General features: G+C 44.2%; 1 protein-coding gene and 1 long non-coding RNA gene across 3 annotated transcripts in view; one reads left to right on the forward strand and one right to left on the reverse strand.

Moving 5' to 3' along the window:
• The window catches only part of NFKBIB (NFKB inhibitor beta), a 1,076,695-nt gene that overhangs the window by 177,083 nt on the left and 888,088 nt on the right, over positions 1-11,524 (forward strand). The window lies entirely within an intron of this gene.
• On the reverse strand, positions 1,342-11,510 carry LOC146402356 (uncharacterized). Of its 2 annotated transcripts, none has more exons than XR_014806177.1 (2): positions 11,346-11,510; positions 1,342-2,690 (listed from the first exon to the last, which is right to left on the reverse strand). It is a non-coding gene; the product is annotated as an uncharacterized LOC146402356 (long non-coding RNA). The 2 variants fall into 2 exon arrangements; XR_014806176.1 differs by lacking the exon at positions 1,342-2,690 and adding an exon at positions 7,167-7,484.

An 11,524-nucleotide genomic window follows, 5' to 3' on the forward strand; every position in this document is an offset into this window, starting at 1 on the left:
TCGATCCCTGGCCTTGCTCAGTGGGTTAAAGATCCGGCATTGCCATGAGCTGTCCTGTAGGTTGCAGACTCGGCTCAGATCCTGCGTTGCTGTGGCTCTGGTGTAGGCTGGTGGCTACAGCTCCGATTAGACCCCTAGCCTGGGAACTCCATATGCTGCGAGAGCGGCCCAACAAATGGCAAAAAGACAAAAAATATATATATATATATTTTTTATAATATATATATATATATTTTTTTTTTGAGGAACATTTCTTCTTAGAAGAAAACCATACTGTTGTCCATAGGGACTCTACCTTCTTTCATTCCCACCAACAGTGCAGATGAGTTATAGTTTTTCCACGTCCTACTCAACTTTTGTTATTTTGTTTTTGTTTTGTCTTAACAGTAGCTATCCTAATGGGTATAAGGGTACCTCATAGTGGTTTTTTTTTTTCTGTTTCTTTAGGGCCATACCTGCTGCATGCAGAAGTTCCTAGCCTAGGGGTGGAATCGGAGCCACAGCCACAGTAGCACAGAATCCGAGCCGTGTCTGCGACCTGCACCACAGTCCACGGCAATGCTGGATCCCCAGCCCACTACGTAGGGGCAGGGATCAAACCCACATCCTCACAGATACTAGTCAGATTTGTTTCCATTGCACCACAATGGGAACTCTTACCTCATAGTTTTGATTTGTACTTCTTTACTGATTAGTGATGTTAAACAAATTTTCATGTACTTACTGGCCATATGTGTATCAATCTGAAGTCCTTTGCCTGTTTATTTATTAAATGGGTTTTTAAATTTTAATTGTTGGCTTTATGGGTTTCTCTCTATTTTTTCTTTTTAGGGCCATACATGTAGCATAGTAGGGAAGTTCCCAGGCCAGGGGTTGAATAGGAGCTGCAGCTGCTGGCCTAGGCCACAGCCACAGCAGTGAGGGATCCAAGTTGCATCTGCAGCCTATGCCACACCTTATGGCAACACCGGATCCTTAGCACACTGAGTGAGACCAGGGATTGAAACCACGTCATCCACTATGGCTATAGTGTCAGGTTTTTAACCCACTGAGCCACAGTGGGAACTCTTCTATACATTCTTAATAGTAATCCCCTTGAGAAATATTTACAAATATAAATACTTACAATTATTTGTGGATTGTCATTTTAGTGTGTTAAGTGTTTTTCTGTGCAAAATTTCTTAATGTTCATGAAGTCCAATTTGTCTTTTTCTTTTGTTTCTTTTTTGTGTCTTTTATGTCACTGCCAAGAAATCATTGCCAAAATCAATGTCATGAATCTTTGCCCCACGTTTTCTTCGAAGAGTTTTTTAGCTTTAGGTCTTCCATTAAAGTCATGGATCCATTCAACTTAATTTTTTTATTTTCCCACATTATTGAGATATAACTGACATATAATATTGTGTAAACTTAAGCAGTACACTTTTTTTTTTTTTTTTTTTGCTTTTTAGGGCCACGCCTGCAGCATATGCAAGTTCCCAGGTTAGGGGTCGAATCAGAGCTGCAGCCACAGCATCACCAGATCCAAGCCGTGTCCGGGATCTACACCACAGCTCAGAGCAACGCTGGCTCCTTAACTGAGGAAGGCTAGTGATCGAATCAGCATCCTCACAGATACTAGTTGGGTTCATGGTCAGCTGAGCCACAAGGGGAACTCCCAGGAGTATACTCTTCAATTTTGCAAAATGATTACCACAATATGGTTAGTTAATACCTTCATCACCTGTCATTATTACTATTTCTTTTTTGTGGTGAGAACATTTTAGTCCAATGTACCATATATACCCAAAGTCATTCAACTTAAAACTGGAGGTTTGTGGAGTTCCTGCTGCTGTGCAGTGGGATCAGCGGTGTCTTGGGTGCGCCATATTAATTTTAAAAATTAGGAAGTTCAAGGCGCATCACTTCTTCATTTATTTTAAGGTGATCAAGACCATTGATTGTGAAAGTTTTAACTTAGGGGAAATGACCATTACTGGCCTGGCCCCTTCATGGTGGATGTCATCTCAAGACAAATTGCCTTCTTCTCAACAGGAGCAAGGGACACAGATGTCTTGTGGACATACTGGGATCCAAAAACACAAAACACAACAACCAAACAAAGCTAGTAACACTGTATGCTGTCTGTAGAGTATGAATTGTTTACCTTTGTGATGTCCTGGCTGGCTGGGAAATGCAAATTGCCCTGCTGCTCAGCATCATCAGTTTCCCAAGCTAGTGCATGGGAAAAGATCAGTACTCAAAATGTGAAGTACTGCTTCTCCTTTTGAACCATAATTAAGATGGGAACCATAGGTTAACTTTTCATTTTGTTGAGATTTCCTTTGCTGTGCAGACGCTATTGACTTTGCTGTTGTCCCACTTGTTCAATTTTGTTTTTGTTGTTGTTTTCGGCTCCAGAATGCAGCTGCTTAGTGTGGGATCTCAGTTCCCAGAACAGGGATTAAACCTGGGCTGCAGCCACATAGGCGCTGGGTGCTAATCACTAGACCATCAGTGAAATCCCTTGCTTTTGTTTTTGGTGTCAGATTCAAAAAATCATTGCCAAGACCTGTGTCAAGGTGCTTACTGCCTGATGCTTTCTTCCCAGGATAGTTTTCTTCAGAGACGGTAGTGTCCTCTGGGTCCAGAGGAGGTCGCTGTGCCAAGAAGGCTGAGAAGGACAGTCCAGAAATGTTTTCTTTTTCTTCCTTTAATAATTCAGGTAGAATTAACATATAGCATTATACTATTTCAAGTGTACAGCATAACGATTTAATAAATGTATACACTGTGAAACAATCACGACCCTTAATGCGTCGTTAACATGCGTCACCATTCATGTCTACAATTTTTTTTTCCTGTGAGAAGAACTTTTAAGATCTCTCCTAGGAGGGGACAGCTAGGGCTCCAAGACGGCGTTGGTTGTACCACTGAAGGAGAAGAAGCTCCTGGATGACAATTTCTTTTTTTTTTTCTTTTCTTTTTTTGTCTTTTTGTCTTTTTGCCTTTTCTAGGGCCGCTCCGGCGGCATATGGAGGTTCCCAGGCTAGGGGTCGAATCAGAGCTGTAGCCACTGGCCTACGCCAGAGCCACAGCAATGCGGGGATCTGAGCCACGTCTGCGACCTACACCACAACTCATGGCAACACCGGATCCTTAATCCCCTGAGCCAGGCCAGGGATCGAACCCAAAACCTCATGGTTCCTAGTCAGATTCGTTAACCACTGAGCCACGACGGAACTCCCTGGATGTCAAATTAGAGGAGCTGCCAAGCTGAATACTAAGGCAGGATTTCACCCCTAAAGGGATTGCTGGAGCCCTTCCAAGAGGTCAGAGTCTTATGCGCATATGTAAATAAAAGCAGTCTTCAAGTCTTCCGGTCTCTTTTTGCCCTGAATTAATTCGGCCAGTAAAAACCTTATCTCAGACCAGTAAATTAGATAGAGAAGGACAAGGTGAAATTGTCAGTCCCTGAATTTCCACGTTTGATGGGTCCTATCAGAGGCTGGCTCTGAGATGTTTCAGAAAGGAAATATTTCTGTTGCTTAGAATTGGTACCCCTGCCTCTGTCTTAAAGAAATGTCCTAAGACTTGAGGAAAATGAGTTTGAAGCATAGATATTGATCTATAGTACTTATCTCCCTGCCAGGCAGAACTTCCGAGATGAATATTTAAAGTAGTCTATCCTTCAGTTCTGTGCTTTTTTTTTTTTTTTTGTCTTTTTGTCTTTTTAGGGCCGTACCCGCAGCATATGGAGGTTCCCAGGCTAGGGGTCGAAACGGAGCTGTAGTTGCCGACCTACACCACAGCCACAGCAACACAGGATCTAAGCTGTATCTGAAACCTACACCACAGCTCACGGCAATGCCGGATCCTTAACCCACTGAGTAAGGCCAGGGATTGAACCCACAACCTCATGGTTTCTAGTTGGATTTGTTTCCACTGTGCCACGACAGGATCTCCCAGGTCTGTGCATTTTAAAGTGCACAACTAGTCAGATCCATCTTTTGGTGGAACCCAAGTCATCATGCTTTGGGGGCCTGCACGGTTGCCAGCCTCCTCAGGACTGCCCCTCTTCTGTGTTTTTCTTTATAATTCTGGCCACCCTCTGGTTAGCTTTTGACTACTGTTTCCTCCCACCCTGAGGCCTTTCCTCAGCTTTGCCCTCACATTAGAATGTGTACAACATGCCTTCCTAGTGGCCCTCTCTCCTGTTTCCAGGTCACCACAGGTATTACAAGTGTGTCAACAAGAAGAAAGGAAGTATCATTGGGCTTTCTATGATGCTGGCAGCTTATATGCTTTTCAACCCCTGACGATCTAACAACGAACTTAGTGAGTCTTAGTTGCTTTGCCTTCAGTGGGGTTTCCCATGACAGAGCAGTACTGGTTCAGAAGTCCGTCATACTATGACAGCTGAAGAATGAGAGCTGTGGGAGTTCCCGTTGTGACTCAGCAGTAACGAATCTGACTAGGATCCATGAGGTTGCAGGTTTGATCCCTGGCCTCACTCAGTGGGTTGAACATCTGGCGTTGCCCCGAGTTGTGGTGCAGGTGGCGGACACCACTTGGATCCTGCATTGCCATGACTGTGGTGTAGGCTGGCAGTAACAGCTCCGATTTGACCCCTAGCCTGGGAACCTCCATATGCCACAGGAGCAGCCCTAGAAAAGGCAAAAAAAAAAAAAAAAAAAAGAATATAGAATTGTATGTGAGAAAATCATGGCAAAGAGAAAGAGGAAAAATAAGATAAAGCTGGGATAAAGGTAATACTTAGGCATTTATCTTCCTAGCAGCCAATGCGAAGAGGGGAACAGGTTGAGTGCTACAATCAGTGTCTGTGTAGTGTTCCGGAAAAGCACAGCTGTTCCTGGTTCTGAGACCTAAGGGGAGTGTGTCCGGTGCGAGATGCCAGGAACGGTTTCAGTGGTGGCCACTGATTGGGTTTCACGGGACTTTCCTGACAGTATCCAGCCCCCTGCCAATCTGTGGCATCTAAAGCACTGCTGGCCCTGAAGGATGGGCTCTTGGGTGCTTTTTTTCAGAGTGGGTGTTCCTTCGGGGAAGGAAGAGGCTGGTCAGAGGGCAGACTAGCAAGCAGGTTCTGGGTCATCTCCTAAAAGGAACTCTCAGGATGGGTTCACATGATCTTAGCCTGCTGCCTTCCCTGCCATCCTGTGCTCTCACCATACCTTTGAAGAAACTCACCATATTGCCTTTTTTTTTTTTTTTTTTTTTTGTCTTTTGTCTTTTTTGTTGTTGTTGTTGTTGTTATTGTTGCTATTTCTTGGGCCGCTCCCGCGGCACATGGAGGTTCCCAGGCTAGGGGTTGAATCGGAGCTGTAGCCACGGGCCTACGCCAGAGCCACAGCAACGCGGGATCCGAGCCGCGTCTGCAACCTACACCACAGCTCACCGCAACGCCGGATCGTTAACCCACTGAGCGAGGGCAGGGATCGAACCCGCAACCTCATGGTTCCTAGTCGGATTCGTTAACCACTGCGCCACGACGGGAACTCCACCATGTTGCCTTTCTAACTTCAGAACCCTGAGGAGCCAAGTGAGAACCACTGAAGAGGGTTCACTCTGCATTCCCGACCATGACCTTTGCCCAGCCGCCCTGAATCCTTTCATATCCTCATGGAGAATTAACACCCAACAAAAGATGACCAGTTTGAAAAAAAAAAATGCCTCTTAGCAACTTTTTTTTTTTAGGGCCACACCCACAGCATATGAAAGTTCCCAGGCTAGGGGTCCAATCAGAGCTACAGTTGCCGGCCTACGCTCCAGCCACAGCAATGCTAGATCCAAGCCACACCTTCAACCTACACCACAGTCCGTGGCAACACCAGATCTTTAACCCGCTGAGCGAGGCCAGGGATGGAACCCACGTCCTCATGGATCCTGGTTGGGTTCATGAGCACCTTGCCACAACAGGAACTCCGAGCAACTTTCAACGATGTAGTACAGTACCATTAACTACACTCACCGTGCTGTACATTACATCGCCATGACTTAGTATTTTCCTTTTAAAAAATATTTATAGTTGTACAACCATCATCACAACCTGATTTTACAGCATTTCCATCCTAAACCCCAGTCCATCCCACCCCCTCCAACTCGTCTCCATACCTTTTGCAAAGTCTGTGAGCCTGTTTTTCTTTCTGTTCTGCAAATAAGTTCATTGTATCCTTTTTTCAGATTCCATATATAAGTGATAGCGTATGATGCCTGTGTCTTCCTGCTTAACTTCACTTAGCATGATAATTTCTAGGTCCACCCATGTTGCTGCAAATGCCATTATTTCATTCGTTTTTATGGCTGAGTAATATTCCATTGTGTATATGTACCACATCTTCTTGATCCACTCCTCTGCTGATGGACATTTAGGTTGCTTCCATGTCTTGGCTATTGTAAATAGTGCTGCAATGAATACTGGGGTACACTTATCTTTTTGAGTCACATTTTTCTCTGGATAGATGCCCAGGAGTGGGATGGCTGGATCATGTGCTAATGACTTACTTATTTTATAATTGGAAATTTGTAGCTTTTGACCATCTTCACCAATTTCACCCATAGCCCCCCGCAACTATCAATCTCTTCTCTGTATCTATGGCCACACCTGAGGTGTGTGGAAGTTCCCAGGCCAGGGACTGAGCCCAAGCCGCAGCAGTGACCCAAGTCACAGTAGTGATAATGTTGGAACCTTAATCTGCTGAGCCACCAAAGGAACTCCTAATTGTTTTGTTTTTTATTTTTCTGGTTTTTGTTTTGTTTTTTGGGTTTTATTTAGATTTCATATATACATATAAGTGAGATCATAGTTATTGGTATTTGTCTTTCTTTGTCTGACTTCACCTAGTATAATGCCCTTGAGATATATCCATGTTGTCACCAATGGCAGGATTCCCTTCTTTTTTATAGCTGAATAATATTTGATTGTAAATAGGCCACCTTTTTTTTTTAAGGGCCACACCTGCGGCATATGGAAGTTCCCAGACAGGGGTCGAATCAGAGCTGCAGCTGCCAGCCTATGCCACAGCCACAGCAATGCCAGCTCTGAGCTGCATCTGCAAACTACACCTCAGCTTGGCAGCAATGCTATATCCTTAACCCACTGAGCCAGGCCAGGGAATGTGCATCCTCATGGATACTAGTTGGGTTCCCAATCTGCTGAGCCACAATGAGAGTTCCTGGAAATTGTTTTATTATGATACTTGGTGCCAAAAAGCAGGACATATAAGATAAAAAGTAGTAGTGCTTTAAAATGCACATCAAAAAAAATCTTTGTGACAGGAATTACTGTCGTGGCACAGCAGAAACAAATCTGACTAGGAACCATGAGGTTGCAGGTTCAGTCCTTGGCCTCAGTGGGTTCAGGATCCAGTGTTGCCGTGAGCTGTGGTGTAGGTCACGGACGAGGCTCAGACCTGGCGTGGCTATGGCTCTGGCGTAGGTCGGTGGCTACAGCTCCCATTAGACTCCTAGCTGTGGGTATGGCCCTAAAAGGACAAAAACAAACAAACAAACAAAACTTTGTGACAAACATTTTGAAATGTTCACATTGGCTTTTATACAACAACTGTATTATGAATGATTTGATCCTCCTTTATGTTTTTTCCCAAAATTTCTTACATAATTTTATTAATTTTTGGAATAAAATCACGAGAGAGCAAACATTTCATATGCTTCCTTCTTCCTCTTGTATAGTAAGGCCTAAAAGTCCACAGGCTGGTCTTGATATCTTTGAACCTCACAGGGCCCAAAAGCCTAACCTTTTCTCACCAGCTATTGCCACCATCCAATGGGAAAGGCTTTCAACTGGTTAGTTCTCATATCAGCCAAACCACCTGCATCTCACTTGGTCAACCTCTTGGGGTTCATCTCCCTGTGAGGCACAAAGTTATTCAAAGAAGCCAATCCTGATGTTCCCGTGGTGGCTCAGTGGTTAACGAATCGGACTAGGAACCATGAGGTTGCGGGTTCGGTCCCCGCCCTTGCTCAGTGGGTTAACGATCTGGTGTTGCCACGAGCTGTGGTGTAGGTTGCAGACACGGCTCTGATCCTTCGTTGCTGTTGCTCTGGCGTAGGCGGGTGGCTATAGCTCTGATCAAACCCCTGGCCTGGGAATCTCCATATGCCGCAGGAGCGGCCCTAGAAAAGGCAAAAAGGCAAAAAGGCAAAAAAAAAAAAAAAAAGAAGAAGAAGCCAATCCCATCTTCCCACAGTGACGAGGGGGCACCTCATCTTCCTGTCAGTAGAAATCCTACTTCTACAGCTCCTGTTGTTTTACTCTGCCCCAGAGTGGCACCACCACCTTGTGACATCGTGTATCCACCTCCCCTGGCCCTCGGGGATACCTGACTGTAGACCGTTGTCAGTCTCATCTGTCTAGTATGAGGTGTGTGTTCACATATCTCCAGAACCCAAAAGCAGGATTCCCTCCATCACCACTGGCTGAAAAAAACCTGCCTACACATTTTTACTGCTATTCCATGAGTTTTCAGCATCTACAATGAAAAAGATATTTATAAAGCTGAATCTTCAAGCAGAAGTGCTAGATCATGTTGTCAGCCTAGTTTTTAGGAATTGTTAGCGGCTCAGCTATTAAAGATAATCTTAGAAATACTTCTGTGATTGAAATTTTATTTTGCTAAGCCTACAAACTAATATTACACTTTTGCCTTCTTTGTAAGACAGGTAAGGCTAAAATCATAGGTATTATAGGTAAGAAACCCTCATCAAGCTTGGACTTAAATGGAAAAGGACTCTTTTACATTATTGCTTCAGGGAGTTCCCCACGTGGCCCAGTGGTTAACAAATCTGACTAGCATCCATGAGGACACAGGTTCGATCCCTGGCCTTGCTCAGTGGGTTGGGGATCTGGCTGTGAACCGTGATGTAGGTTGCAGATGTGGCTCAGATCCTGCGTTGCTGTGGCTGTGGTGTAGCAGCAGCTACAGCTACAATTTGATCCCTAGCTTGGGAACCTCCATATGCCACGGTGTGACCCTGAAAAGCAAAAACAAACAAACAAACAAATGCATTATTTCTTCAGGGTGGGTGAAAGTGGAGCACTAGAGTAAGAAGTGAGAGTTACAATGGGAAAATGTTGGTAGCAGAAACATTCTTAACTGCTGTGATAATGTCAAATGGTATAATCACAATGAGAAATTTCTCAATATCACAAGTTAACATGCAAAAGGCAAGTACACTCTTGAGAAGTTAACTTACAAATAAGCCTACATATGTGCAAACTTAAGTTTATGGAGGGATATTAATTGAGCACTCTTTGTAAGAAAAAAAAAGGAAAATTCATAGTATCTATTTGTGGAGTTCTGTTTCTTAGAAAAGGGTCCAGCTGCACATGCTTTGTCCTACTTGCATGATAACACTCCTAATGTACTGATTTGGAAGTACATTTGTGTTTAAGAAAAAGAAATAATATATTTTCATACACATATGACATACATAATGTTGGAAATTTATATGTGCATTTATGTGTGTATTCAGATGCATATGTGTGTAACATGTATATTTTATTTTATTTATTTTTTGGCCACACACAGAGCATGTGGAAGTTCCTGGGCCAGGAATCCAACCCAGGCTGCAGTTTCAACCTAAACCATAGCTGCAGCAACACCAGATCCTTAACCGCCTGCACCACAGGGGACTTCCCTGTATATTTCATTTTAAAATAACCTAGCTGGAAGGCACCTCAAAATGTTGTGCAAGCTAACTTTAGCTACTCTATGTCTTAAATATATGGCAGAAGGAGTTGATCACATTTTAAGTTAAAGTTTATATTTTTCTAGGCGTTCCTGTTGTGGCTCAGCCGGTTAAGAACCCAACTTGCCTCCGTAAGGATGTAGGTTTGATCCCTGGCCTTGCTCTGTGGGGTAAGGATCCAGCATTGCCACAAAGTATGGCATAGGTCACAGATACAGCTCAGATCCAGCCTTGCAGTTGCTGTGGTGTAGGCCTGCAGCTGCAGTTTCAGATTGGACCCCTGGCCTCAGAAATTCCATATGATGCAGGTATGACCATAGAAAAAGAAAAAAATCCTTCTAAAATGCTAATCTATGCATGCTTTGCATATTTGAAATATGCTGTAATGCTGATAACTGAAATATGGGCATCCTGGGATGAGAGCTTTACATTTCCCATTTGCTGAACTTCATCGTGAATCTAAATAGATATGATCACAAAGTTGATTTTTCTGATGGCCCAGAAGAATCTGAAATTTTGAGCATCAGGCCAAAATTTATCTTCATTATCCAGACAAGTGAGAAACAAAATACTTTTCTTTTTTCTTTCTTTTTTTAGGGCTGCACCTGTGGCATATGGAAGTTCCCAGGCGAGGGGTCCAATCAGAGCTGCAGCGGCTGGCCTATGCCCAGCCACAGCAGCACTGAATCTGAGCAGAATCTGCGACCTACATCACAGCTTGCAGCAACAGTGGGTCCTTAACCCACTGAGCAAGGCCAGAGACGGAACCCACGTACTGATGGATACTAGTCGGGTTTGTTACTGCTGAGCCACAACGGGAACTCCATATTTTTCAATGATATGTCATGACCAGGCATTATAAATTAAAAGATGTTTCTCGGAGTTCCCGTCGTGGCGCAGTGGTTAACGAATCCGACTAGGAACCATGAGGTTGCGGGTTCGGTCCCTGCCCTCGCTCAGTGGGTTAACGATCCGGCGTTGCCGTGAGCTGTGGTGTAGGTTGCAGACGCGGCTCGGATCCCGCGTTGCTGTGGCTCTGGCGTAGGCCGGTGGCTACAGCTCTGATTCGACCCCTAGCCTGGGAACCTCCATATGCCACGGGAGCGGCCCAAGAAATAGCAACAACAACAACAACAAAATAAAATAAATAAACAAACAAACAAACAAATAAATAAAAAGATGTTTCTCAATCTGCGGGCTCTTCAATGCAGTTAAACTCACCAGTTCATAATAGAGCAGAGAAGGATGAAAAGAAAACAGTCAATTTCTAGTGGACATAATACTGTAAAATGTAAATAAGGTATTGCTTTTTGTTCTAGTTTCAAAGAACTCCTTGCAATCAGTATTCTCGAAAAAGGGCCTAAAATTCATTCTGCCCTTTTCTGCAAAGAGAATATATTATACAGTAAAGTCTCACTGCACCCAGCTTTTCTCACCTGGAAACAGCTTTGCTGATAAACAGTATACTGTTACACACTTAGGTCACCTCAGAGGTTTCAGCTCTAAAACGGCAAGAGTCAGTACCTGCGGCTTTCCGGGTGGAATGAGCGTTTTAGGAAAGAGATACCTTCACCTACTCATCTCTGGCTCACACACCCACACACACAAACATTTTGGTTGGATTATGAACCCACCTTCAGGAGATGGCACTCGATGGCCCTTGGGGTCTCACTACTGATTTCAACCGGGCAGACCCCTCACACACAGGCCTGAGGTCTCGGAAAAAAAGGGCTCTGAAGTCTCCTCAGAATCCCCTGGTGCGGTCTTGCCGGGACTGGCTTTCTCCAGCCTTGGGAACTACAGACCTCGCCCT

This window comes from Sus scrofa, chromosome 6, assembly GCF_054392235.1.
Source record: "Sus scrofa isolate SSC_HxYL_T2T_F1_AM1 chromosome 6, Sscrofa_HxYL_maternal_Yorkshire_Landrace_v2.0, whole genome shotgun sequence".
Taxonomy (NCBI): domain Eukaryota; kingdom Metazoa; phylum Chordata; class Mammalia; order Artiodactyla; family Suidae; genus Sus; species Sus scrofa.